Raw genomic sequence first — 25,597 nt, 5'->3', positions numbered from 1 at the left:
ATGTGAAATGCATGAAAAACATGATTGAAATCATGTTTTTTCATGTATTTCACATTTTTTATGTGGTAGGGTCCATCAAAAGTATGCAACATGGGTACTCATTTATTGTACAGGCAATCCTTTCTGCAGACATAAACAATCCCTCTAGTCCTATGGGAGGATCTAGAAAGAAACAAAGACAAATATATGTAAACTTTCTTATTTTATATCAGAAAATACAAAGGAGGATAGATGACCTACCTCACTCTGATGCTAACATCCGTTGGTGTCATCCTTGACTCTTTCATTTCCAAGCTCAATATCCTCTTACAAATTATGGATGAATGTCTGCAAGGAAGATCATGTGGAGACAAAAAACACATACATAGAAAAAATCATTCCAATATAAACGATGTAACAGATCAAGGAGTATTACACTAAATGAGCAATAATTGACAGATTTATGGAAAATAAACACATAATGTATTATTAATAGACATTAAAGGGAGAATTACAACCACTTATGCCTTAATGTTGGAAGCCTCCTTTAGGTGAGTTTCCAAGTCCTAGCCTTAACCTTCAAGCACTCCTTTCTCCTTAGAAAAATGGGCAACAATTGGGCATAGTTCAGCATTAGAAAGGTAACCAATCATCAGCCAACCATTAGTGGATAGTAAAAATCTCATTTATAGGGAAGGAAAGGGAGTTGAGGATCCATGAAAGGAGGGATAAGTTCCACATATCAAGGGAAAGATCCATGAAAGTAGGATCAAGGAGCAGGTGTTAGCCTCCTGTTGCGACAGGTGTTCATATTTCATGATTGACAGTGGAAGTGCCAAATATGTTCATCTTTTCATGCTGCAAAGGTTCCATATTTTGTAAAAAGGCATTAGTGAAAAGTTAAAAAATGTGAAGAGGGTATGCCCTAAAAGAATTATCAAAGGGCAAAAAGAGTAAATTGGTCAGAAAGAATGATAGGTTTGAACCCCAAAGAAAGACCAGGAAAGTGGCTAGTTTAAATGCCACTGCTAGTTTGATGGATCGCCAACAGTTCAATCTGGACCATGCCATGTTTAAATTGCTTGTTTTAGACTAGAGAAAGAATACCTGTCCAAACAGTGCAAGCTTGATGGAAGAGTAGATAGGCAGAGAAATGAAGGAGCCCAACTGCTTAATCTGGGTCCTTGGAAGAGATAAGGGTTGATTTAGATAGGAGGGCAGCCAGAAGAAAAGAGGACAATCAGGGTTTGCAAGTCTAAGTGCACCCATTCAAAAGGAAGAAAAAATGTTAGGTGTATTAGGCTGGGTAGGTAGTTTGAGGTTGCAGAAGCAAAGTTTGGATCACATTTTGTATTATCAATCAGAAATTGTCTCATTAATCATAGAAAGGTCGAAGCAGTTGTCTAATGGCAGAATTCTGGTAGCATGTCTAACTCCCTTTCACCCCCCCCCCCCCCTTCAAAATTTCTTACTAACACCCCTTGAGGACCTTGGGATCTGCCCAACCAGTCCTGCTATCACTTCATTTTTGTAAAATACCAAGTCAAGCTTTAACTTTCCGCAGTGAAAAGAAGCCACATTTCTTGTGTAAAAATCATGTCTCCACAGTCCATTCACTTCCTATGTCCAAGTTTCAGCTCACAAAACTTAGCCTCTCCCCTACACTTCACCTCACAAATTCATATTAACTCTTAACTCTACTATCTAGCTCCCTAAATCATTTCCTTATCCCCTATTATAAAAAAAACTATATAAAATCCCAAAAATATTACATATCCCACCCTATAGCACTATAGCTATGTACATACAATTATGGGAAATGGTAGTCCATCTGGGGCTACTGTCAACCCATCCGCGTCCTAACCCTGGGATTAATCTAACCTTTGGTTAGGCTAATAACCTATATCCACCCCTTTACCCTTAAAACCTCACTATCCTACCTTTCGCGCACATAAAACCCCCAAACTCTGCATTAACCTAAGGTTTTCAACCCCTGTCGCGCATTTTTGTTTAAATATTACGGGCGGGTCCCGTCCCTAACCTCCCGCTACCTCACCTACCCCGCCAGCCGTCCGATGGCCAGCACCCCAGATCAACGGTGGGCGGGTGTTTTCATATACCGATCCGCTGGAGGTTAACGTCCGGGGGATGGGCGGTTTCCCTGCCGTACCCCCGCCACGTGTCAGCCTCCCAGTGTGTTCGGAGGCCCCTCCCCCAATACCACCTACGCGGAAAAGCGGTGCGAGAGAAAACTGGATACCGCCTCCGTCGAATGACATCAGCGCCACGTCTTCATGACGTCATCAACCTGCGTCGGCCTCCTGCCACCGTGTCCTGTGCCACGTCACTACCACGTCACTGCCATGTCGCTGCCACCATGTCACCGCCACGTCACCCTGTCGTACTGCTGACGTCACCCTGCTAATGTCATCACCAAAAAGGGCGCGAAGCACGAAATCTGCATCAAGGGATGCTCGGAATTAAAAATCGAGGAAGTTTTTGATGCGCGATTAGCGCTAATCGGGCATCGCTAAGAAAAATAGGCCAAAATGGAAGCCCTCTCATGGCTCAGCTACCAGCAGGCCCGAAATTCGCAAAATGACAGGAATTTCTTCACGGAGGATTTAGAAAAGGGGTGAAAACAGTTCTTAAGGAAACAGAGGGCCGAACAACAGCCATAAAATGTCGATGGGACAGTTTAAAGCATTCACAAGACAATAAGGAGCCCAGGTTGAGTGAAAGTGTATCAGAGGAAGTGGCAAAGACTATCAGTTACTGTTTTTGGTGGAAATTCGTATTTCCAAAGCAGGTAAACATTAAGAGGCCCCCATCAAAGTCAATAAAGTAGTGTTGGGCCATCAAAGCTCGCCAGATCAAAGTTAATGCATAAGGCCACCTAAGGGCGGCGCTGCAGAAACCAAAGAACAGTTATGGCCAAATGCCAGCACGGGGCTCTAAGGACATCATAGTTACTCATTTTTTGAGGCGGTTTCCCCCAGCGCAGCATTAGATAGATGTTTTGGCATTTATTTCAAACATATGTTAGGTTCAAGACACTTATTGCATCAGATCTGTCTCAAATCTGATTATTGTAGATATTTTGCTTATAAAAACCACCCTAATTTACTGTTTGGAGGGTTGGTTGGTTGATTTGCTCCACTAGAGACTCGCTCTGTATACTTGATGTTTTCCTTAATCAAAGACTGCTGAAAAGCTTGGAGGATGGACTGTCTGTTGTGTTACTAATGTTTTGAAGAATGAATATGGAATTCTTGTGCTGCAACATGACTCAATAAGTTTTTTTCTACCTCTGTTTTCCATTTATATGCTCATATCATACATATATCACCATCTAAATAGCAGATAGAAAGATTAGCTTAGAACTTGCTTGGCTGCACTCTATGCTCAATTTCTGTTGTTTCTTTATGTTTTCCTCTGAATCGGTAATGAATATGAATTCCCTTTGGCTCATATTTCCCCTAATTCACCCATGTTTGACAATTATCTAGGGATTCTTTACTGCTCCTAGATAGAGCTCATTCACCTTCCCTCTGTTAAGCTTAAAGAGAGATTCTTAATTGCCTCTCATTCCTTAGCCTTCAATCCATCTCCATTTAGCCTGAATGTTGTTTCATGTGCTGCTATCTTGCTCCATATTCCTCTTGTGACCAAGAAAATGCACCAGCAATCCTACTCCATGACTCCATGCCCAATGGTTTGAACTTATCATACTATGCATTACCTCTCTACTTAAAAGCTTCATCCTTCCCACCAAAACTCAAACAAAACCCCTTGAACTCAATAACTAGCCTAAAATCATCATCAACAAAACTAAATCATTAAGAGAGAGCCCTCTCTGATTGCAGGTGGGCTAGAACCTGCAGTCCAAAGATTGGTTAGTGGTTACCTCGGCTGTATTCCCTTGGGAGTCAAAGGGAACAACCTGAGTGTTAACAGCAGGAATGGGAGGTCTCATTCCAATCTTCATTCTTTTATAACCATCTCGTAGTTCCTAAGACTTCTAGTAAGAGAAGATTCTCCTCCATTTTGGGAAAAACTGCCTGAAGAGGACCAACATGAATTTTCCTGATAAAGTCGCATTGAAAGTGCTAGGAGAGTATGGTGCAACAAATGATCAGCATGGGTCACTAGCTATGCAAAATGCGCTAGTATTGAAAAACAAGGTTTTTGACAAGTTCTTCAAAATTTCTTTCAAGGAAAGCCTTCTTCTTTTCTCCAGGGATGCTTTTGAACATGTTTCATGTTGAATACACTAACAAATTTTGTCATTTTGTGACATTTGTGGCATTAACGACACAAATTGACACTTCAGGATACAAGACGGGGAGTGTGACAAAATACTCTATAATAGATGCCCCTTAAAGCATGAAGGCAAAATGACAAGTGATGGTTGAAGTGATTTACAAGCCAAGGCAAGGACTTAGAGAAACACCATCAGGAGACCTAAAAATCAAACATAATATAATATATTTGACATCTCTGATGTAAGTATACCTAATAATACATCTTTGAGTAGGCATCTAATAATACATGAATCCACAACATGGATGCAACCATTTGAATGGAAGGAATCATGTGTACAATCATGAATACTTAATAACTCCATGCATCCTGGATTTATCAGATGAAACCCAGGGTCTTCATCTCTATCCTGATCCAACCAAAGTATGAATCTAACCATGTTAATAAATGTGTCAGAGTTGAAAAAGGTAGAAACCACCTGATTACCGGTCAATGATGTAAACCGTTAACAGGTACGAGAGAAACCACCAATGATGAAGATGGCTCTCAAGGTACAAAAATACAATCCATGAGTGTGAACAATGAAGTTGAAGTCCAACACTCACATAAACATTCGATCAAAGGCCAGTGATGTGAATCTATCGTCAAATGTGAAGAAGTTGACATTGAGGCATGCAAGCTCTAAGGTACTGAAAGGGATTTTCTAGACCATTTTCCTAGATAATGAGTTGGAGTCAACATGAAGTGATCCGTCGAAGGAGGGTCGTAACCTTCCCACATCATCGACACAAAACATAGGATTTTTCAGAGTTGACAAGAGTGATTCAGGATTGTTGCAGAAAATTCAAACATGGTATAAGTGGTTTGAATTGCAAATGGGACTTCTCTTGAACATATCAGTGACACAACTCTAGAATTTGGCAGCATTTGACTCAAAATAGGATCAGAGGTCATGATTACAATAGGATATAATCAGATAAGAGGAAAATGGATTCCCGAAACCTAGTAAGGAAAGTGATGAAGGGAGGATAACCAAAACCGCCAGGAGATACTGATAAGTGTCATGTTCAAGAGCTATGTGCATCCTTTTATACAAAATACAAGATATATGTTTCCTTCCATTTTCCCCACTATTTCTAGCGAGTACCTCCTTTTTTTTAATCTCAAGCTTGAAGAGGATACCATATGCTTGTCATATAATTTCATTCTTCGGATGAATCCATCCTAGCATTTTTAACGAGCCCTAGGAAGGAGTAACTCGGTCTCATCATGTTGATAATTCCTTCATCGTTTCAGTTTCATGAGTCCGGCAGAGGGGTAAATCGACGTATTTTTCATGTTTAGAGAGTTTGAAAAAGAGGAAAAAAGGAAACTCCAGATGTCACTTTTTGTAGATAACCTCTTAAGTCCAAAAAGGTAGAAAACAATACTCAAGAGAACCTCTTAGCCATGTTTGACTAAAGTATGCCTTTTTTGTAACTAGTCTATCTTAGTCCAGAAAAGGGTTAAATTTATATTGAGTAGACGTCTTTTGATTTACTTTTATGCGTTCGAAAAGACAAGCGCTCAACAATATTTTCATATTTTGAGAGTCAGAAAGAGTTGAAAGATGACTCCAAGGGGGTTCCTTTTTCATTTATTTTTTACGAGTCCAAAAAAGTGATAAAATAAAACTTGAGAGTTCATCAAAAATCAATTAATGTCGCCATTAGTAATAACCTATTGATACATATGTGAACACACATTACCTGGTTCGAGAAAAATATAAAAATCTAGGTAAAAATATGCCCTAAATGGTAAAAATACTTTAAAAAGTTTATATAAACTCCAAAAGTAAAAATAAATTTTCCATTTGTCCTTTTGTCAATTGGAGAGCACATTTTGCCCTAAATTCCCCTGATCTTTAGGCGAGGAGTGTAATCAATCCAGGGCACCATTCAGCGAACCGTCTATTATAGGTAAGAGATATGCCCTTCCTCTACAATATAATAGTAATTTCAAGTAATTTAACCCATAGAATAGGTATCTTACGAGGGTTTGAAGAAAAATTGAGTCAAGGGTGGCCAACGCGAATTTTACCCATCAGGATCGCGCTTCCCTCCCTGAGCTTAATGGTGCTATCGCGCTTGAAGCGCGAAAAAAATAGAGATAGATTTGATGGTGCCACAAATTAGAGTTTTTCAACATATGTTCAAAACTACTAGTTGTTTTTCAAATTTTCCTCCATGGAATCTAATTAAAACCTTGTTCAATGATGTTTTACAGGTTATTTGTTGGAGAAAATGACTATTAAGTGGAGAGAAAGAGGCCATGAAGTGGAAGATCATCAAACATCATAGGAAACTAATTTCATAAGGGGTCTTTGTGCATGTGGACTGCTTAAATTCTTTCGTACCCTTGGGATCAGAGCCCAACTGGAGTTATTGAAACACTTGATAGGAGGATGGGATGTAGACTGTTAGATGTTTATAATAGGGGACCAAGAGATTGACATAGAAATTGTAGACATATACTTTATCACTAGTTTGTCCAAGAGAGGACAACGAGTTCAATTATCTAGTCCTCATGCTGGAGGAGAAAGCACTGGCATGCTAATAGCTAGGCATTGCCATGGTTCCTGCAAGACAAGAAGTGGGAAGATAGACATCAAGACCATCACAAATATTCCACTAAGAAAAATTCAATATGTTATGGCTCGAGTAGTCACGGTCCAAGCTCTGCATGAGGTGAGAAAATCCCACTTTCAGTATGTAGTGGATTGCCTCAGTTCGATCGTGTTCAACTTGAGTGAATGACTACTAGTCAATATGAAAGACCAACTCAATAAGTGCAAGACAAGTAAACTCAAAAAATTTGGCTAAAGATCAATTTTGATGATGTTCTTTCTAGAGCATGTTCTGTTGTTCAGATATCAGTGGGTGAAGGTAAAAATCCTGGACCTAGGGATCCACATTTACTGCGGTGGGGAGAGTTGATGCCTCATGATGGAGGCGGGCAAAAAATCTCCTTTCCACCCACGTTATTTGTATGGCTACATCAACAACTCATCATGGTGGATGATTAGGCTTATGCTGGGAAAGATTTCCGACGAGATCCCAATCTCCCATTGCCACTTGGAGTGCAATGGAATGGCTCAGGTAAAGAACTTTTTTTTTTAATTTTTTTAATTTTTTAATTTTTTTGATGTTTTTTAATTATGTGAGCTGAGATTGAGACTTGTTATATTTTACACATGTGGAACTAGAGACCTCCAAGGATTTCTCCAATAGTGAGGAGGGAGGCACAACAACTCGAGGATGCACCATATGTCGAAGGAGTCAATATTATGGTGGAGGTGGAGCGCAATCTGGAGGCCTTGACTAGAGGAATCCCATACTATGCTACTATTGATGAGGTGTCGCTTTGGTATCAGAGGCATAAAATGGGGGTATCAGCTAAACTACATCAGAGGTTAAGCCAAGTTCTTAGGGCTATATCATGTTATCATGAGCATCATGTTGGTGGATAGACATGTCTCTAGTCGTATTTTTGCACTTATGTAGGCTCGAGGAGCCATGTGTCTCAGAACACAAATTTTGATTTTTGATGTAAAAAAACATTTTGCAAACTCTATATGGTGATCTATATATACATGTTTTACCTTATGTACCTAATGTTCCTATCGTATCATGGTTTTTATTTTTAAATATGTTGCAAATGTCAATCTAAAACATGGTTAGCTAATGCATCTATCGATGTATTTATATGTCTTAGAATGTGTTGATATGTTATGTAATCAAAATTTCTTTCCAAGAGACGAACACGCAAATACATTATTAAAATGTTAAGGTTTTTTATGGAATAATGCATGTTTAATTATAATACAATGAGTTGTGAATCAAGTTTAATAACCAATGCTCTAATACCAAGAGAAATAGATTTCGACAATAGTTCGATGACCGCACTATATTTTTCAATCTGTGTTAGGGTCAGTAGTTTTCATCGTCAAATGTATTTTCCATGTCCTTTAATTTTAGTTTTTTGAATAATTTGAGCCTATGAACACTGCTGCTATCATAGTGTCAAAGGTCACTATCTATCATTGCCAAGTTTTTGTCATCAAGGGTTCACTAAAAGCAGGAAGGAGTGTCAAGTTAATGGGAGTCATGGTTGCTACGCAGGTGGGTATCAACCATTTAGGAGGTTTGAAAGAGTTGGAGAGCCTACTTAAATATTTCTACACCATCATACATACATTTCAAGCCTACCCATTTGATCCATTTTTCCAGAGGAGGTTTGCAATCATACAGAGCATGGAGGGCTACTTGGATTCACTGCCTAGTATTGCACAAATACTCTGTTTTGATCATCCTTTTTCAAAACAGTTTTCGATCACATGGAGGCTAATTTTGGGAAACTAAAAGAGGTTTGTCTCAAATATGGGCCAATTAACAATAACCTCTTCCAGTGTTTGTACAAGTGTCATGGATAGGGATATTCAAATTCATCTTCAAAGCAAATTGTTGGGATTGTGCAAATCACCAGTTTTAGTCAATGTTTTGCAAAGGATTGTTTGAAGAGATAAGACATAATTTCAAGAAAAGGAAAGAGGTTTTTATCAACAAAAAACCAAAGAAAAGTAACCTCCTCCAAGTTGTTCACAGGTGCCATGGATTTTGAGATTCGACTGCATATTTAAAGCCTATTTTTCGGATTGTGTATTTTCCTGTTTTAGCCATGATTTTACATAAGAGTTTCAGAGGCTATGGGGAATAATTTGAAGAAACAGAGTGAGGTTTGTTTTCAAAAAATCTCATCTACAAAAATTTATCTCAGATTTTACACTAGTGATACTGCGTGGTAGTTATAGGTGTTACTTGGAGACCCATTTTTACAATTTCTTATTGCCAGATCTATGAAGTTTTTTGAAATTCAATTTGTGAATTCGATTTTTTGAAAGGTTTGAGAGATCAGATGGGTCCTACTCCAACTCATTAGATTTATACCTTTGTATTGTGATGCTAGTGATAAAGATAAAATTAATGGATGGGCCATTAGCTAGAAGATATGATAGTATGATAAGATCTAAGTGATTTTTTGTTTTTTTTTTTCCACTAAAATAAAAAGAGTGCAGATATGTTTAAGTTACTACTTTTGTAATCAAGTCGGCCCACCTCATGGATCAGAGATTCATTGTATCTAGACATGGGATTTTTGGAGGTTGTAATGCTATTTAATGCCTAATGTTCCAAGCTAGAAAGGGTTGGTTGGTTGTTCATTGATTAGTGTTGGAAGCAAATACTTGTATTTTGTATTTTCAAATATTTGTTAAGTGAATAGAAGAATTTTGAGGGTATTTTGGCCAGGGATTCTCATGTCAGATATCTGTTGGTATGTGTGTTTTCTCTATTGCTATTATTACTTATGTTTTTGTGAAACTAAGATAGATATTCATGCTCAAATAAGAGAATTTACAGATTAACTTTGTGCTTTGCTTTGTATCTGTTGAACATTCATGTATCTCTTATTCTTCTAAAAAAAATTTTGAATTCACCCTAGTTTGATACTCATCTTGTCACCTCTGATGTTAAATTCATCCATTACTACAACGAAATTTGTTAATTACCAATAGAGTTACCTATCTTTCCCCTACTCAAGATATCATCATTATCCCTTATTCACTTGAATCATTAAAAAAGATGAGCCTATTCAAAATAGGTTTTCCTTACTTCGATTACCTTCAAGCCACCACTTAAAATTATCCTTTGATCATCACAACTAGCTTCAAATCCAAAATAATCACCTCTGGGTTTCCTTCCTACAGCCTAAGGAAATTACAGAGTGCTAACACCTTGTAAACTCACTAACTCATCATTGGGAGAAAAGAGTGCCCACGTAGTGGAAGAAATATTATGTGTACTACAATAAGCATCATTAGTGAAATTGACATAAGGAAGAGGTTTCGTCGACATCTGAAAACCAAGTGGAACACACGGTAAGCAAGGGAAAACATGTTTGCAAAAATGCAAACAATCACACCAAAAGACAACACACTAATGAAACACACACTAATGTACAAAGTATCTATGTAATATTAAGCATAATAATTTTCAGGTAGAGCCCATTGCGGGGCTCAGACAACTGATTTCCATCATAATCAACTAACTCATATGCACCCTTTTATAATACGCATTTGACAATATAGGGCCCATGCCACATGGGTTCGAACTTTCCAGCTCCTAATTTATCGTTAGCTTGATTGTACAATAAGACCAAGTCACCTTCCACATATGCATGATGGGTCACCATTTTATCATATTGGGCTTTATCTCATCTTTTTTGAGTCTCAGTTACTAACGCAGAAATTCAGTGAGTCTCACATTGAATGTGTAGAGAAGCTTCCAGACCATAGACCAATTGGAAATGTGTGAATTCAGTTGTCGTTTTAGAAGCAGTTCGATATTCCCATAAGGCAAAAAAAACCATACGATGCCAGTTCTTTTTATGCATCCCAATGGTTCATTGAAGCATAGTAACCAAATATTTGTTGACAACTTCAACTAGACCATTGGCCCGTGGGTAGTATGGAGTTGAGCTATCGTGACATAAGCCCAACTGAGAAGTGAGTTTTGTCATCATACAATTACGGAAATGGGAGCCATGATCGGTGACTATGGCTTGCAGACAACGGAATCGAGCTATGACATGATTAAATAGGAATAAGGCTACAATTTTACTGTCAACATTGTAGATAGGCAACACCTCAGCCCATTTTGTGAAATAATCCACGATAACGATGATGTACCCATGCCCCCCCTGACCAAGTGAGGGTTAGAAGTCATGAAATCAATGGCCCATTTTGCAAATGGACCAATGGTAATAACTGGGTGCAAGGGAGTGGGTGGGGTTCACTATTTCCAGTTATAGACTTGGCAAGCGTGACATTCTTGGACTGTAAGAATGAAATCTTTGAAGATGGAAGGCAAAAAATAGCTGATGTGAAGGATCTTTTGAGCTCTTGCATATCCTGACATATGACCGCCATAGGCTCCAGAGTGGCAATCATTTAAATATTTCTCAGCTTCCTCATGTGTCAAACACCGTCGAAGCACTGAATCCACACCATGATGGTATAAGGTATCGCCAATAATACAATAAGGTTGGGATTGGTACTAGATTCGACATCATTCAAAGTGAGATAACTCTAGTCTAAAGGTGTGAGTTTGGAGATATATGATGATATCTCCATACCATGGATCGTGGGTGCTAATAAGGAAGAGAGATTCATTAGGAATCATCTCACCATATACATTAGTCGTATCTACCAAGGGAAGATCACAAATCAATTAAGCAAAAACTAGTGATTTATTTGAATTAGCTTTAGTGAACCCTAAGTCAAACTCCTACAGGATGACAATCCATTTAGAGTATTTTCTGCCAAGCAACTAAAGAGACAAAATATAAGTCATGGGGTTATTATCAAATATCACTATAGTTTTGCATAAGAGGATGTAGTGGTGAAAACATTGGACAACATGAACTGCTGCCAATGCCAACTTCTCTACATGGGCATAGTGAATCTAAGCATCAAAGAGATTACAACTTAGGTATTATATCACATGTTCCATTTCCATCGTCATCATCTTGAACCAACACCATAGCAATGTCCTAGTTAGCGACGACCAAGTATAGGAAATAATCGTGATGGTAATTAGGTGGATGCAACAAAGGTGCGCTAATGAGTGCGGTCTTGAAAGCATCGAAGGATTTTTGGGCAATTTCATCCCAAATGAATGGGACCCATTTCTTCAAAAGGTGAGTAAAACCCTTGGCAAGCTCAGCATAGTTTGGGATGAAGCGACGAAGAAATTTTGCCTTCCCTTGCAAACTCTAAAGTTGGTGTAAAGAAGATGGAGGTGGTAGATTGACAATGGCCTCCACCTTAAAAGGATCAATTCAAATGACTTCTTTGGACACTACAAATCCTAAGAGATGACCAGATTTAACGTAAAAGACACATTTATGAGGATTTAAATAGATATTATGGTGTCGGAAGCAAAGAAAAATTGCCCGAAGGTGAACCAAATGGTCTTGATGTTTAGACAAGTGTGCAGGTAAATCATCAAGATGCGGCTGAAAGATATTTTTGATATCATTGAAATCATAAGACATGATCCTTTGGAAGGTTGCACAAGCATTTTTATGGCCAAAATGAAGCTTTTTATAGGAAAAAGTTCCCCAAGGATAGATAAAAGCAGCCTTATGTTGATCAGCAGGAAATATCATTAGGGGAATTTTGAGGTCTAAAATGGGCCTCCTAAGGAAATTATAAAATAATACTGGAAATAATAAAATAAGATTAGATTTCATCATCAAATTTTATGGGGAAAAAAGAAAAAACTATTTTTTCAACTCGTATTTTCAACTTATCTCCCTATGGGTTTACTCAAATTTTGAGAAAAAACACTCATTGGATGAAAAATTTGATTCCTCATCCAAGGACTACGCAAGTTGCATACTTTAGAAGGACCATACCACACGAAAAATGAGAAATACATAGAAAACTCACGTTTTTTCATGTATTTCTCATTTTTCGTGTAACATGGTCCATCAAAAGTATGCAACATGGGTACTCCTTGGGTGATGAATTAAATTTTTCATCATGTTGTCCTTTGAGATGACTCTAGGTCAGTTAGTCATGCCAGAGCATCTAAAATGTTTTGTTTGTTTTTAAATTTTTTGGATGACCAATCCGTTGAAGCCTCGAAATTCGTTGTGACAACATGGGGGATAACCACCCAGTTTGGACCTTGAAAGCATCTCCTTTTCCATTTGGTATAGTGGCTCCGACTGGGGATAAAGGGACCAGCTTCCCAGAGAGGATTAATTTGATAATGTTGTTGGGCTGATATAAGGTGTAACGAGGAATGATTCAACTAAGTATAATCTAATCTAAATAATAAACGCATGCATATATCTTAATCTAACATTATCTAACTATAAATATACCTGGAAATAAACTAAGGTATGCGATTTACAAAGATGTCTCAAAGCAATTGGTAATAAAGATCATTCAACTGCCAAAAGAAATGAAATTGTTTAATGATAACTGTTTTGGATGAATAGTTAGACAAAACAATTGAGAAAAATATATTGCATATAGTAATTGTTCATGTATTCAAAACGGAATCAGAGCTAAAACATCATACAAATGTGCAATAATGCAGAATTACAACTCATATTTTCATACATGAGACAATAAAAAGAAAGAGTATTCCGAATGCCTAAATAAAACACAATCATATGATAAAAGTACCATATATGAAAGGTACTGCTCATGGGCTCAACAATATTGATCGAATTTCATACAATCAAATACACTCTAAGAGTACAAAAGTGTAACTTCAGTAGAACATGCTCGATATTCAAAGAAAAATAGATCATGTTCCATTAATTTCATCAAAACCTTCCAAAAAATTTAGAAGTGTAATGTCTTGAAAAGTGTTTTTGATAAAATTCTGGACCCCTCTCTAAATGAGAGGGCTTTAAATAATAAAATACATGCCTCAAAAATATATTATTAAAAAAAGAGCTAAGGAGGTTTCAAACCACCTTCCTCAGAGTAAGCAAAAAATAAAACTAAAAATAGAATTAAATTAATGATGAGCTTCTTTCTACTTGAACTATCTTAGTCGGCTAACTTGATCTTTAAGATTGCAAATTTCGATCATTGGTTTGAGCTAAGGTGGCTAGCCGATTGTGGATTTTAAATGTCCAATAAATATGGCATCTAAAAAAGCTGGCACCATATTTTGTGCAAAGGTAGTTAAACACCACAGAGTCATCCACTGGCCATGTGGTTTTACTATATACTGCCAGTATGTTTCCCAATCCAGTTTAGTCAGCTGTTTAATTGATTCTTCCTTGGTCTATGTTGTATGTTTCCACAATTGTTCCAATTCTTTGATATTTGGGAGAAACCCTAATATGCACTCTTTGACAAGGTTGGCACTATGGAGGTTTTCATTAACAGCTTCAATTATAGCGCTTACCGCACCTGCTGCTATTGTTGTTGCCCTTTTTGCCTGTTTTAACCGTGTATCAAAATATGTAAATATAATATCCTTGTGGGATTATTCTATTTTTGGTAGGTTAGCCTTTCTTCCCTCATCAGACTCTTGCCAGGTGATAAATTCATAAATATTTTTATGGATTTATACATATTCAAGCCTCATATCAATCACTTAGTTTGTCAATTTATCACTTGTCTCATAGTAAGGATTAATCTGTGAGATTTTTTGGCAGAACATTTCTTCTTGTTGTATTAATAGGGAATTTAGCTTGATTTCTTCCTGTTGTATTAATAGGGAATTTAGCTTGATTTCTTCTTTGATGAACTCACCAGTTTAAGGGTTATCTTTAAATCTATCCACAATGGCTTGCATTTGGCGAATCTACGAATCCTTTTTTGATAAGATGGCCTGGTGTTGTAACCTTATTTTCTCAAATTCCCTCTGAACTTGAGCTACTTGTTGTTCTGCTTGCTGATGAGTTTTTTCTTGTTCTAATTACTGTTCAAGTAGAAGAATTTTTTGTTCTTTTTCTTTTAGTAGTTGTCGAACTTCCATTTCTTTGTCAATGGTTGTTGTGGCATAAGCTCCTGCAAACTGTTATAGCTTCGTAAGATTTTTTGATGTGTCAACAGGAGTATCTTTCCACACAACATCCATGGATTTTTTCTCTAGATTTGCAAAAACCATGGTGTCTAATTTCCTCTTTTTTCTTTGTCTTTTAACTACCGCCTTATGAGTAGGACTGTAGAATATATTTGACGGAGGTATCTCTTCAATTTTCAAGACAATTTCGAAAGTAGGAAAAGCAAGCATAACTTCAATATCTTTAGTAGCAGTAGCCCCTTTCTCTATAGTCCCCGGATTTTCTTTGTGCCGAGTCTGTTTTGGGGTTTGCAATTTAGATGTTTCCTCAAATTTGTGCCTGTTTGGAGCTTCTTATTGAATTGTTGCCATTCCTTGTCTAGGTCAATGACTGGAATCTTCCTTGATTGAGCTGAAGTGGAACCAACCACTCTCTATTTCTTGGCCAAGGCCTGTTTGGCCATTTCCTCAGTATTTCCTTCTGTATATTTCTCATATTCTTTATTAGGATTTCCATTCTGAGATTGTTGTTCTGAGTGTTTTGACTTGTGAGTCGACTTCTCTTGGGTTTCCTCATCAAAATTTTATTTTGAACTTCCCTCCAAGCTTACGCTAGGAGTCGATTCTCTTATTGGTTCAATTTGTAATAGATCCAATGGGACCTTTAGCAATCCCTTATTCCTATATATATGAAAAGCATAAATATCATATGGGCTTAACTGTAATGATGCCAAATGTAGAACCTGTGTAAATGTTTTTGTTCCTTGAAAGAGGTCATCAAAGGGATCCCCTTCATGAGTAAAATGTTTGACTTTAAAAATGGTGGTGAATTCCTTAGAAACTTGATTTGGGTCATACTGTCACCCTAGAACTGTGGCTAACTTCAGAGACATAATAATCTTTGCTTGTTTTACTGCTTGCCCATAGTCATGTAGTGCAAAAGTACCACATTGTAATGGGAAGGTTGGCCAAATGGCTTTCTTCTGTTCCCTCAGGGATTTGGTTAAACCACCCTCCCCTATTGTATGGTAAGCTATCTCTCTAGCCAATAGCTTGTCTTGAACATAATATGGGAGGACATGTAGAGCAACAATGCTCCAAAAAACTCTAATATAAGTGAACATTTCTTCACTGAACCATCTTGCAACTGGAAAGATGTCTATCTTGGCTTCATCAGAAAACCTAGGGTTCGTTCTATAAAAAATGGTTTTATGAATAGGCAGCATAATACCTTGGAAGATTTTGTAAAAATGGGGATTGAATCGATATTCCCACAAGATTTTATGGTATACATGGATGGGGAGAGGGTTTTGTACAGTTCACTTCCAACCCATGCATTAGGGGAATTTTTGAGGTCTAAAATGGGCCTCCTAAGAAAGAAGTACAGCCAAAATAAACTTTATAAGAACCAATAAGATTCAAGATGATGATGTCAACCATGGGGGATGATTCACCATTTTTGGAGTAAGAAAGTAAAAAGATTAAGAAATAATAACATAGTAAAACTACTTTTTCAACTCGTATTTTCAACTTATCTCCCTAAGGTTTTACTCAAATTTTAAGCGGGAGTACTCGTTGGATGAAAAATTTAATTCCTCATCCAAAGAGTACCCATGTTGCATTCTTTTGATGGAGCTTGCTATTCGAAAAATGAGAAATATATGAAAAAACGTGATTGAAATCATGTCTTTCATGTATTTCTCAATTTTCATGTAGCAGGGTCCATTGAAAGTATGCAATATGGGTACTCCTTGGATGAGGAATCAAATTATCCATCCAATGAGTGTTTCCACTTAAAATTTTAGTAAACCCATAGGGAGATAAGTTGAAAATACAAGTTGAAAAAATAGTTTTGTCTTTTTTCCCTCTAAAATTTGATGATGTGATGTAATCTTATTTTATTATTTCCACTATTATTTTAAATTTCCTTAGGAGCCCTATTTTACACCTCAAAACTTCCCTAATGTTTGGAAATTGAGAACAAAAACAAATGGCGTCCATAACATAAGCACTCATAAAAAAGGGGGAAAAAACTTTAGGAAACACTCCTCTTCTGTCTATATTCCCTAATTTCCATTGCTAAATTGTATGATAAAATATGACTCCAGTTCATAATTGTTGCATTAATTGCTGCATCAATTAATGGAATCCACTCCATAGAAAATTTGGTGCTATCAACTTTACTAAATAATCTACACATCATCGCAGCTGCGAAATTATGTGGGGCAGAGAGGGATGCAATCAGGTACATACGGATTTCTCCCATTTGAATTTGACTCCACCTGACCTACTGGTATGTGTAACCTCCAATGGGTCCTCGTTCTCTTTGGCGAAATGCTCAAGGAAATCTTTGTTATAGATATTTTGAGGCCCTGGTAGATGATACATCTGGCACAGATTGTCTGGTGTAAAAGACCTAATGACCTCATGTCTTGCATTCCTAAAAGTTCTTTCTGAGACATATACATCATCAATCACCCATTTTTCCATATCTGTGTATGGTAATATCTTAGGTCTTGCAGCTATTCTGTGTAAAAATGAACATGTTGCCTCAAAGTAAGAAGTGTCTAACGATTCTTTGGCATCAGTTGTTGCCTTTGTTTCTAGTGGCCTGGGTTTCTCTTCTTCCAGTAGGTTATACATAGCTTCTCATGATGTGGTTCCTTCGTCTTTGCTACAAGTGGTATCGAAGAAAAGTGGTATCATGTTTGATTTCTCAGTTGCAGTAGATTTTCCCTTCTTCACCATCTTTTCAAATGTTGTTTTCTACGAAGGTTCCCTGAAATGGAGCAATGGAGATTATCTGATAAACATAGAGCGAAAATGATAGTGAAAATTCAATGATACAGTTAATTCTGAAATATGACAAGGAAGAAGCTTTTATTCGAAAATGCAGATGAAAGATATCAAATCATGTCAAGCTGTTTTAAACATAAATGCCATTAAAACTCATTAAATACGCACTAAGATCTTTTATCATGGCCTTTATTATCATTTAAGCCATCACATCGCAAACGTGTAAGGAAAAACTTTAAGGTGATGAGTTTAAAGTGAGAAATTCCGATTATGCTATTGCGATAAAGATTATCACAATATCGCAAATCACAATATCGCATTTTTGATGATGTGTTATTTCAGAGTTGTTTAGAATTTTGCGAGATGCGATGTGAGCGACATACCTTTTATTGTTTAAAGTACATTTTGCTTAAATGAATATTTATTGCATAAAGTGACCTTTTACTATGCGTCGGACTTAACCAAATTTTATAACCTTTATTGCATACTTCCATCGGGTTCAGGTCATATCGCATTTCACAAAAGTTTCATAGTTTACAAGATTAGTCTTTGTGCTGGCGCCGTGATGCGATGAGTTTTGGCTTGTTATGTCGCAATATCGCAATTCACATATTCCAAAGGTTTTTGTTAGTTATGCTTTTTATGAATGCCGATATGCGATTACGATAGGCACTTTATTCTACAAGAAATAATTTAAGCCTTAGTTTTAAATGGAAATTTTAATGATACCATAAGTTTATTACGGTGATCCCTTCTTATTGCAATTCACAAATCCCAGTTTGTTATTTAACCTTTGACACACATGATCCAACGATATGCGATAAAGCAAGAATAGCTAGTTGCAAAAGGGGTTTGGCTTGATATCTTATATTATTTAAAAATTTAATTCTAAGAATTCAGAAAGGAAGCTCTTAAGTGCTAAGTTTTTTGGAGTATTTTTTTATAATGGGTCCCCATTTATCAATAGTATATTAACTATTAAATCAATAAATGGGGGGTTGTTAAACAATACAACAATTGGCGATACACTAGAAGAACCAGTTATCTCTTATAGTTTTTTGAAACTTCTAAAACTTCCAAAATAAAGATTGTTCAGAAAATAGGAATTACATGAAATTTAAGATAAGTAATATTTCTTTGAATAAAAAACAAAAATCACCTAATTACCATCCACTTGATATCCTCTTCAAAATGAAAATTCCTTTGTCTATATCGGTCTTTACTTGGTTTAAATATAAAGCAGGGGGCTCTTGTAGATTAACTTTTAGATGTACTCATTTGTCATAGGTAGAGCCTCTGCCGCCAGTAGGCGTCCATAGCCTTGATAGGTTACATTTTAACTATCAATGATTCAATATCCCATCTAGATAAGAGTGCAATTTTTATAGATAAATTCAGACTCATATACTTATTCTCTTCTCTTTCTTTTTCAAACAGTTTATTTTTCTTCTAAATATTTTTCTTTTTTTCTACTTAAAGATCATTGTCTTGTTTTTGTGGCCAAAAAGTGACAATGTCATTCACTGGTTGTAATTCAATTGAACAATATGGCTCGTGATGAGACTCCTTGTCTTTTGATTAAAATTTTCTCAAGTCATTACCTTGTTTTGATATGCAGTATTGGTAATACCAGTTTATTATTCCCTATAAACATGGTAAGTCGACTCTTAACAAGACCTCTTATCCTTTAAGTTTTAGTATATTTTATAATTACACTATCAAAAGAGAAAACTTTACTAGATGGGGAGAATCATTGACTCCTTAAGAGTTTCTAGATGACAATTATAGAGTTAAAGGTGCTTATCTGCAAAGATTCTTTGCTTTGTTAGAGATACTTTTCTTGCCTGATAATAGAACAAAGGTCTCTTTATGAAGTTGAGGTTTCACATAGGATAAATGAATTTTGGTGGAAAACAAGAAAATTTCATAGAAATAGAACTTAGCTTATTTTTTGAATGTCATAGTTATCTTCTTAACAATCTCTACTTATACAAGAGAAAAATCAAAATATTTAAAGATATTTTTATTGAAAGGCCAATCAGTAAATACTATTTAACTTTTATTTTCCTAGGAAAAGTAAAGGCAATAGTGTACAAGGGATAGAAGAGGTTATCTTATATGAACAAAATTTCTTCAAAATCTACCCATTAACAGGTAGAGAATCTCTCTTGCTTAATAAATCTTGCAATAGAAATTTTGATGGGCCGATTTGTTCCGTAATCTGAAATGGGCCAAGCCACATTCTTTGGAATTTGGTATGCTTACATTTTTCCTCATGTGATTTATCCCACTTCAATACAAGGTATCCGAGTTGAAAGGATTTAGGACTTACAGAATTTGCATCAAATAAAGATTTGACTAACTGTTGATGATGTGCATGTATGATGTTGGCTTTATCTCTTTCTTCTTCGAGTTTGGGGATTTTTGACTGCCTTAATTGCATAGAAGAGGAAGGAGTTTCTTCAATAAATTGAACCAGGGCTAGAGAGAAGAGCTACATTTGTAGGAAGAACAACCTCTTTCCAGTAAACCAAATTAAAAGGAGAAGTGCCTATTGAGGCCTTCTGTGTTATTTGATCTACCAATAGAGCAAATGTTAAATATTTATGCCAGTTTTTCTGACTTTGATCAATAGTCCGTTTGATTATCCTTATGAAATTTTTATTGTAGATTCGGCTAAACAATTTCCCTGAGGATAATAGTTAGCAGAATATTTAAGTTTGAAACTTATTTTAAGAGAAAATTATGACATAGCATTTCCTGTGAAATAAGATGCATTTTCAAACATGAGGTAAGTTGGCAGGCTAAATCTGGTAATAATAAATTGATCAATAAATTCAATGATGTTTTCAAAATTGGCTAAATTAAGTGGAATTTCGTCCACCCACTTAGTGAAGTAATCAGTTACTGTAAGGATATATCTATGCTACTTTGAAGAGTGAGGAACGATCTCACCTATTATGTCTAGTCCCCATTTCTCAACTGTTTGTCCAATGTTGACCGACTGTAATGGTAATGCGGGTTTCCTCTGTCTTCCAGCAGCTGTTTGACAAATTTTACACTTCCTTACATATTCATGTGCATCTTTGAATAAGGTTGGCCAATAATAGCCAACATGCAAGATTTTATGCATTGTTGTGTCTCCTCCAAAATGTCCACCAGCTGCACCATCATGGAGTTCCTGCAAAACCTTTTCTTTCTCAGATTTTTCAAGGCAACTAAGTAAAACATAATCATAATTCTTCCTAAACAAAACATCATTAATGATTTCATATTTCTTATATTTTAACCTCAAAGCCCTTTTTCTTTTGTAACTGAGCTATATGGGGGCATATCCATTTTTCAAATAAGAGATGATATCAACATATTTAGATTCAGTATTGTTGAGGCTTACCTCACATATTTGTATATCATCACCTGAATCTTCTGATGCTAGTAAGTTGGATGCTCCAGCTAACATTCTGCAAAAACCTTGACCTCTAACAATTTTAGCTGGTCTAATCTCAATGTCATACTCTTGTAGATTTGTTACCCAATTTTCTCTTTTCTCATCTATTTCTCTTTGCATTAGTAAGTTTCTCACTGATGAGAATGAAACTATTACTTTAGTGTGAGTTATGAGAAGTGATGCAACAAAGTTACAATCTGAAATCAATACGCACGGACCTATGGGTTATGGCCCCACAAAACCTATCGGAAGTGTTATTGGCTTTAAACCCCAGAAACAAATAAAATCTGAACCACACAGGAAACACATGAAAAACGCACTTCAATCCATAAGGCTAGACTTTAAATGCATTATGCATGCATCTATAAATTTCTCGGGTCTGCTCTTTTCACTCGAATTCTATCAAATCAATCTCCACCATCCATTGCATTCACCAATCCATTGGTTGACATTACACTCGATAAACAAAACTAATTGTTGATCCTCCACCATCGATTAACTTGCGACAGATCCAACAGCTCACAAGAATTTCAGAGGCACAACTTGCACAGAGGGTAACCGCCCGAAAAAGTGGTTTTCTCTCTCCACCCGAGTGCTATGTGTCCGGTAGTGAGTGGAATTAGAGGACTTCCTTGAAATACCATTTACCGCTTTTTGTCCACCCGATATACCACTTTCGTCTGTTTAAAACCCGCTCTTCTCTTAATTAATCTTATGATGCAATATATGGTAATCCAACGATCAAGAAAGGTTCGTTCCATTGGTTCAAATTGGAATAAACGGCTGAGATCTTATCTTACTCAACATTGTTAAAGATATAAAGGCCTGTGATTTTTATATTAACTCTGTGTTTACTATTACGAAGCGTGAAAACAGAGAAATCATCAATTCTATCCCGACTACAAAGAAACAAAAGCACAACAAGGGTTTCCACAGGCTTGATAATTAATCACACGCATAGCATCAATTATTCATAATAAAGGAGATTACAGAGTCTCAGCGTTGGCCCGATTACAACAAATAAAAGACCTCTATTTCAATGGAAATCCACACACTATTTCTTGACTTGCGCTCCACTCAGTCCTCCTTCATTACATTTTTTCCCTTCTTTTTATCAATCGAATATCACTCTATTCTATGCCTAACAACTCAATCCCTATTTTTAATCAATCTAACAGAAAATCTCTAATTCCTAGCTCTACCACACACCTATGCTAACAACTTATCTTTGAACCTAAAATAAGACAATTTCTAACTATTACAATAATGAAATACAACTCATTTCTTGAGAGATCCAACCCTCTCAGTAAAACTGACTTTTGACCAATCAGGTCAATGAAATTCAACTTGCTTAGCCACAACATGTGAACAAACTTTCACATTTCTAGCTAAGTCTAGATGCTCCTGCATTAGACTCCCAGGGAAGAAAAGAATCGTCCTTCAAACTTTCAGGACTTACTCCATACTTCTGCAATTCTATTGTTGTCAACCAACTAGCATCCTCCACTGGATGTCCTTTCTGTTTGACTAGATATTGGAAATAAGTTTGTCCTTTGGTTCTTTTGGATACTCTTTTCTCCAAAATAACTTCCACTTCTTTCCTAGTTGTCTTTGGCATTTTTTCTTCCCAGTTCATAGTTTGAACTTCATCTCTTGTAGTTTCCTCCTGTAGCTCTGCCTCTGCCTCTTTGTATGGATACAAATCTGCAACATTGAAGATAGGCGATATTCCAATCCCTTCTGGCAACTCAATTTCATATGCATTAGCTGAAAACTTTCTTGCAATTCTACATGTTCCTATCTTTTTCATTTTCAGTTTATTGTAAGTTTTAGCAGGAAATCTTTCTCTTTTCAATCCCTTTGTTTGTATTTTTCGTTTCTTTCTTGCAATTTGCCTTTGACATCTTCTTGTAGTCTTTGCATCTGCTCTACAAACTCTTCAACTTTTGCACTTCTTGTCTCCTATTTACCCAAATTTCTGAGCTCATACACACTCCTTGGATTCATTCCAATAACAATCTGAAATGGACTCATTCCGGTACTTCAGTTTGGAGTATCATTATAAGCAAATTCAGCTTGAGCTAGTGCTAAATCCCACTGCTTAGGATTTTGATACACTAAACTTCTCAATATGTTTCCTAAGATCCTATTTACTACCTCGGTTTGTCCATCTGTTTGAGGATGGTATGCTGAACGGAAACTAAGGTTAGCTCCCAATTTCTTCCAAAGAGCTCTCCAAAAATTCCCTACAAACTTTGTATCTCTATCAGACACAATACTTATAGGCAATCCATGTAATCTTACAATTTTTGAAAAAAAATAGATTAGCTATATGTGTTGCATCACTAGTCTTCTTACAAGCAATGAAATGTGCCATCTTGGAAAATCTATCTACTACAACATAAATGGAACCATTCCTCCTTTGAGTTTTAGGTAAGCCCAAAACAAAATCCATGATAACTGCATCCCATGGTCAGTTTGGTATTGGCAATGGCTGGTACAATCCTGTATTCTGGCTTTTCCCTTTAGCATGCTGACATATCCTGCACTTCTCAACAATTCTCTTAATATCAGTCTGCATCTTTGGCCAATAGTAAAAAGCATTTACCTGTGAAAAGGTTTTGTCTTGTCCAAAGTGACCAGATAATCCACCACTATGTTTCTCCTTTATTATGTTTTCCCTCATAGAACATTTGGGAATGCACAACTTGTTACCTTTAAACAATAACCCTCGTTGAATAAGATAATCTACCCACTGACTTTTGTTATGAACTATTTGATTTTGAGCTGCTATATAGATATCTTTGAAATCTGCATCATCTTTATACATTTCAACCATTTCTTCAAATCCTACAACGCCCACTTTGAATTCTTGCACAATAAAACTTTTCCCGCTTAATGCATCAGCGACTTTATTTTACTTACCACTCTTGTGTTTTATCACAAAATTAAAGCTTTGCAAAAATTCTACCCACTTGGCATGTTTCTAATTCAACTTCGGCTGGTTATCGATGAACTGTAAGGCATGATTGTCCAAATACAATATGAATTCCTTTGGAAGCAAATAATGTCTCCATTTTTTCAAGGCTTGTACAATAGCATAAAATTCTTTATCATAAGAAGAATACTTCTTCTTATATTCATTTAGTTTCTCACTAAAGTATGATATTGGTCTTTCTTCCTGACTCAAAACTACTCCAATTGCAACTCCACTAGCATTTGTTTCAACTTGAAATACCTTTTCAAAATCAGGTGAAGCCAAAACTGGTTTCTCTGTGATTTTCTCCTTCAATGATTTAAAATTCTTGTCTGTTGCTTCTATCCACTTGAATGGTTGATTAGTCTCCTTGATTGTTTCAAGAATTGGTGCACAAATCTGACTAAAACCTCTGATAAATTTCCTATAAAAACTTGCAAAACCATGAAAGCTTCTTACCTCAAATATATTCCTGGGAATACGCCAGTTCCAAATTACTTGGAATTTCTCTAGATCTATTTTCAATCCTTCTTTAGAAACTACAAATCCCAAGTAAATTAATTCTTCCTTCATGAAACTACATTTCTTCAGATTTATCAGTAGTTTCTCTTTCTACAGAGTTCTTAGAACCAACTTAAGATGCTCTAGATGTTCTTCTTTACTTCTACTAAAGACTAGAATATAATCAAGATAAACAATAACAAACTTGCTTGCATATTCCTTCAAAACTTAATTCATCAATCTCATGAATGTGCTAGGTGCATTAGTGAGTCCAAAAGGCATCACTAACCACTCATACAACCCACTATTTGTTTTAAATGCAGTCTTCCATTCATTGCCTTCTCGAATTCTTATTTGATGATATCCACTCTTCAAATCTATTTTAGTAAAATATTTTGATCCACTCAAACAATCCATCAAATCATCCAGGCGTGGTAAAGGAAATCTATACCCGATAGTGATCTTGTTTATAGCTTTGGAATCTGTACACATTCGCCATTCACCTCCTTTCTTTGGAATGAGTATTGTTGGTATAGCACATGGATTAAGACTTTCTCTGATTAGCTCCTTATCCATCAGCTCCTACACTTTTCTTCCAACTTTTGCGTTCTCTTGAGGAGTTAATCTGTATGCTGCTTTGTTTAGCAAACTTGCTCCTGGTATTAGATCAATATGATGACTAATACTCCTGATCGGTGGCAATGCATTTGGCAACTCATCCACAACAATATCAGCAAAATCATTCAACAAAGTTTTGATTTCCTCAGGTAAATCATCTAAGTTTGTGGAAGTCAAAATTACCTTAGGTCTCCCTATGACAGCAAATGCATTTTTTCACCTTTTTCAACCTCTTGTAACAACTCCCTTCCCACTCATCAGCATAACACTACTTCCAGGTGTTCCTTTTTTAGTGTCGTCCTTCAATGGTAGCAATGTATGTTTAGTTCCATCCTTCTCTAGAGTATAATTGTTTCTCCTCCCATCATGAATAGCTTTTCG

This window comes from Pinus tabuliformis, chromosome Q, assembly GCF_031772625.1.
Source record: "Pinus tabuliformis cultivar Carrire ecotype Pingquan chromosome Q, CPIR1, whole genome shotgun sequence".
NCBI lineage: Eukaryota > Viridiplantae > Streptophyta > Pinopsida > Pinales > Pinaceae > Pinus > Pinus tabuliformis.
The sequence above is the reverse complement of the archived record's forward strand: the minus strand, read 5'-3'. Positions refer to the sequence as shown.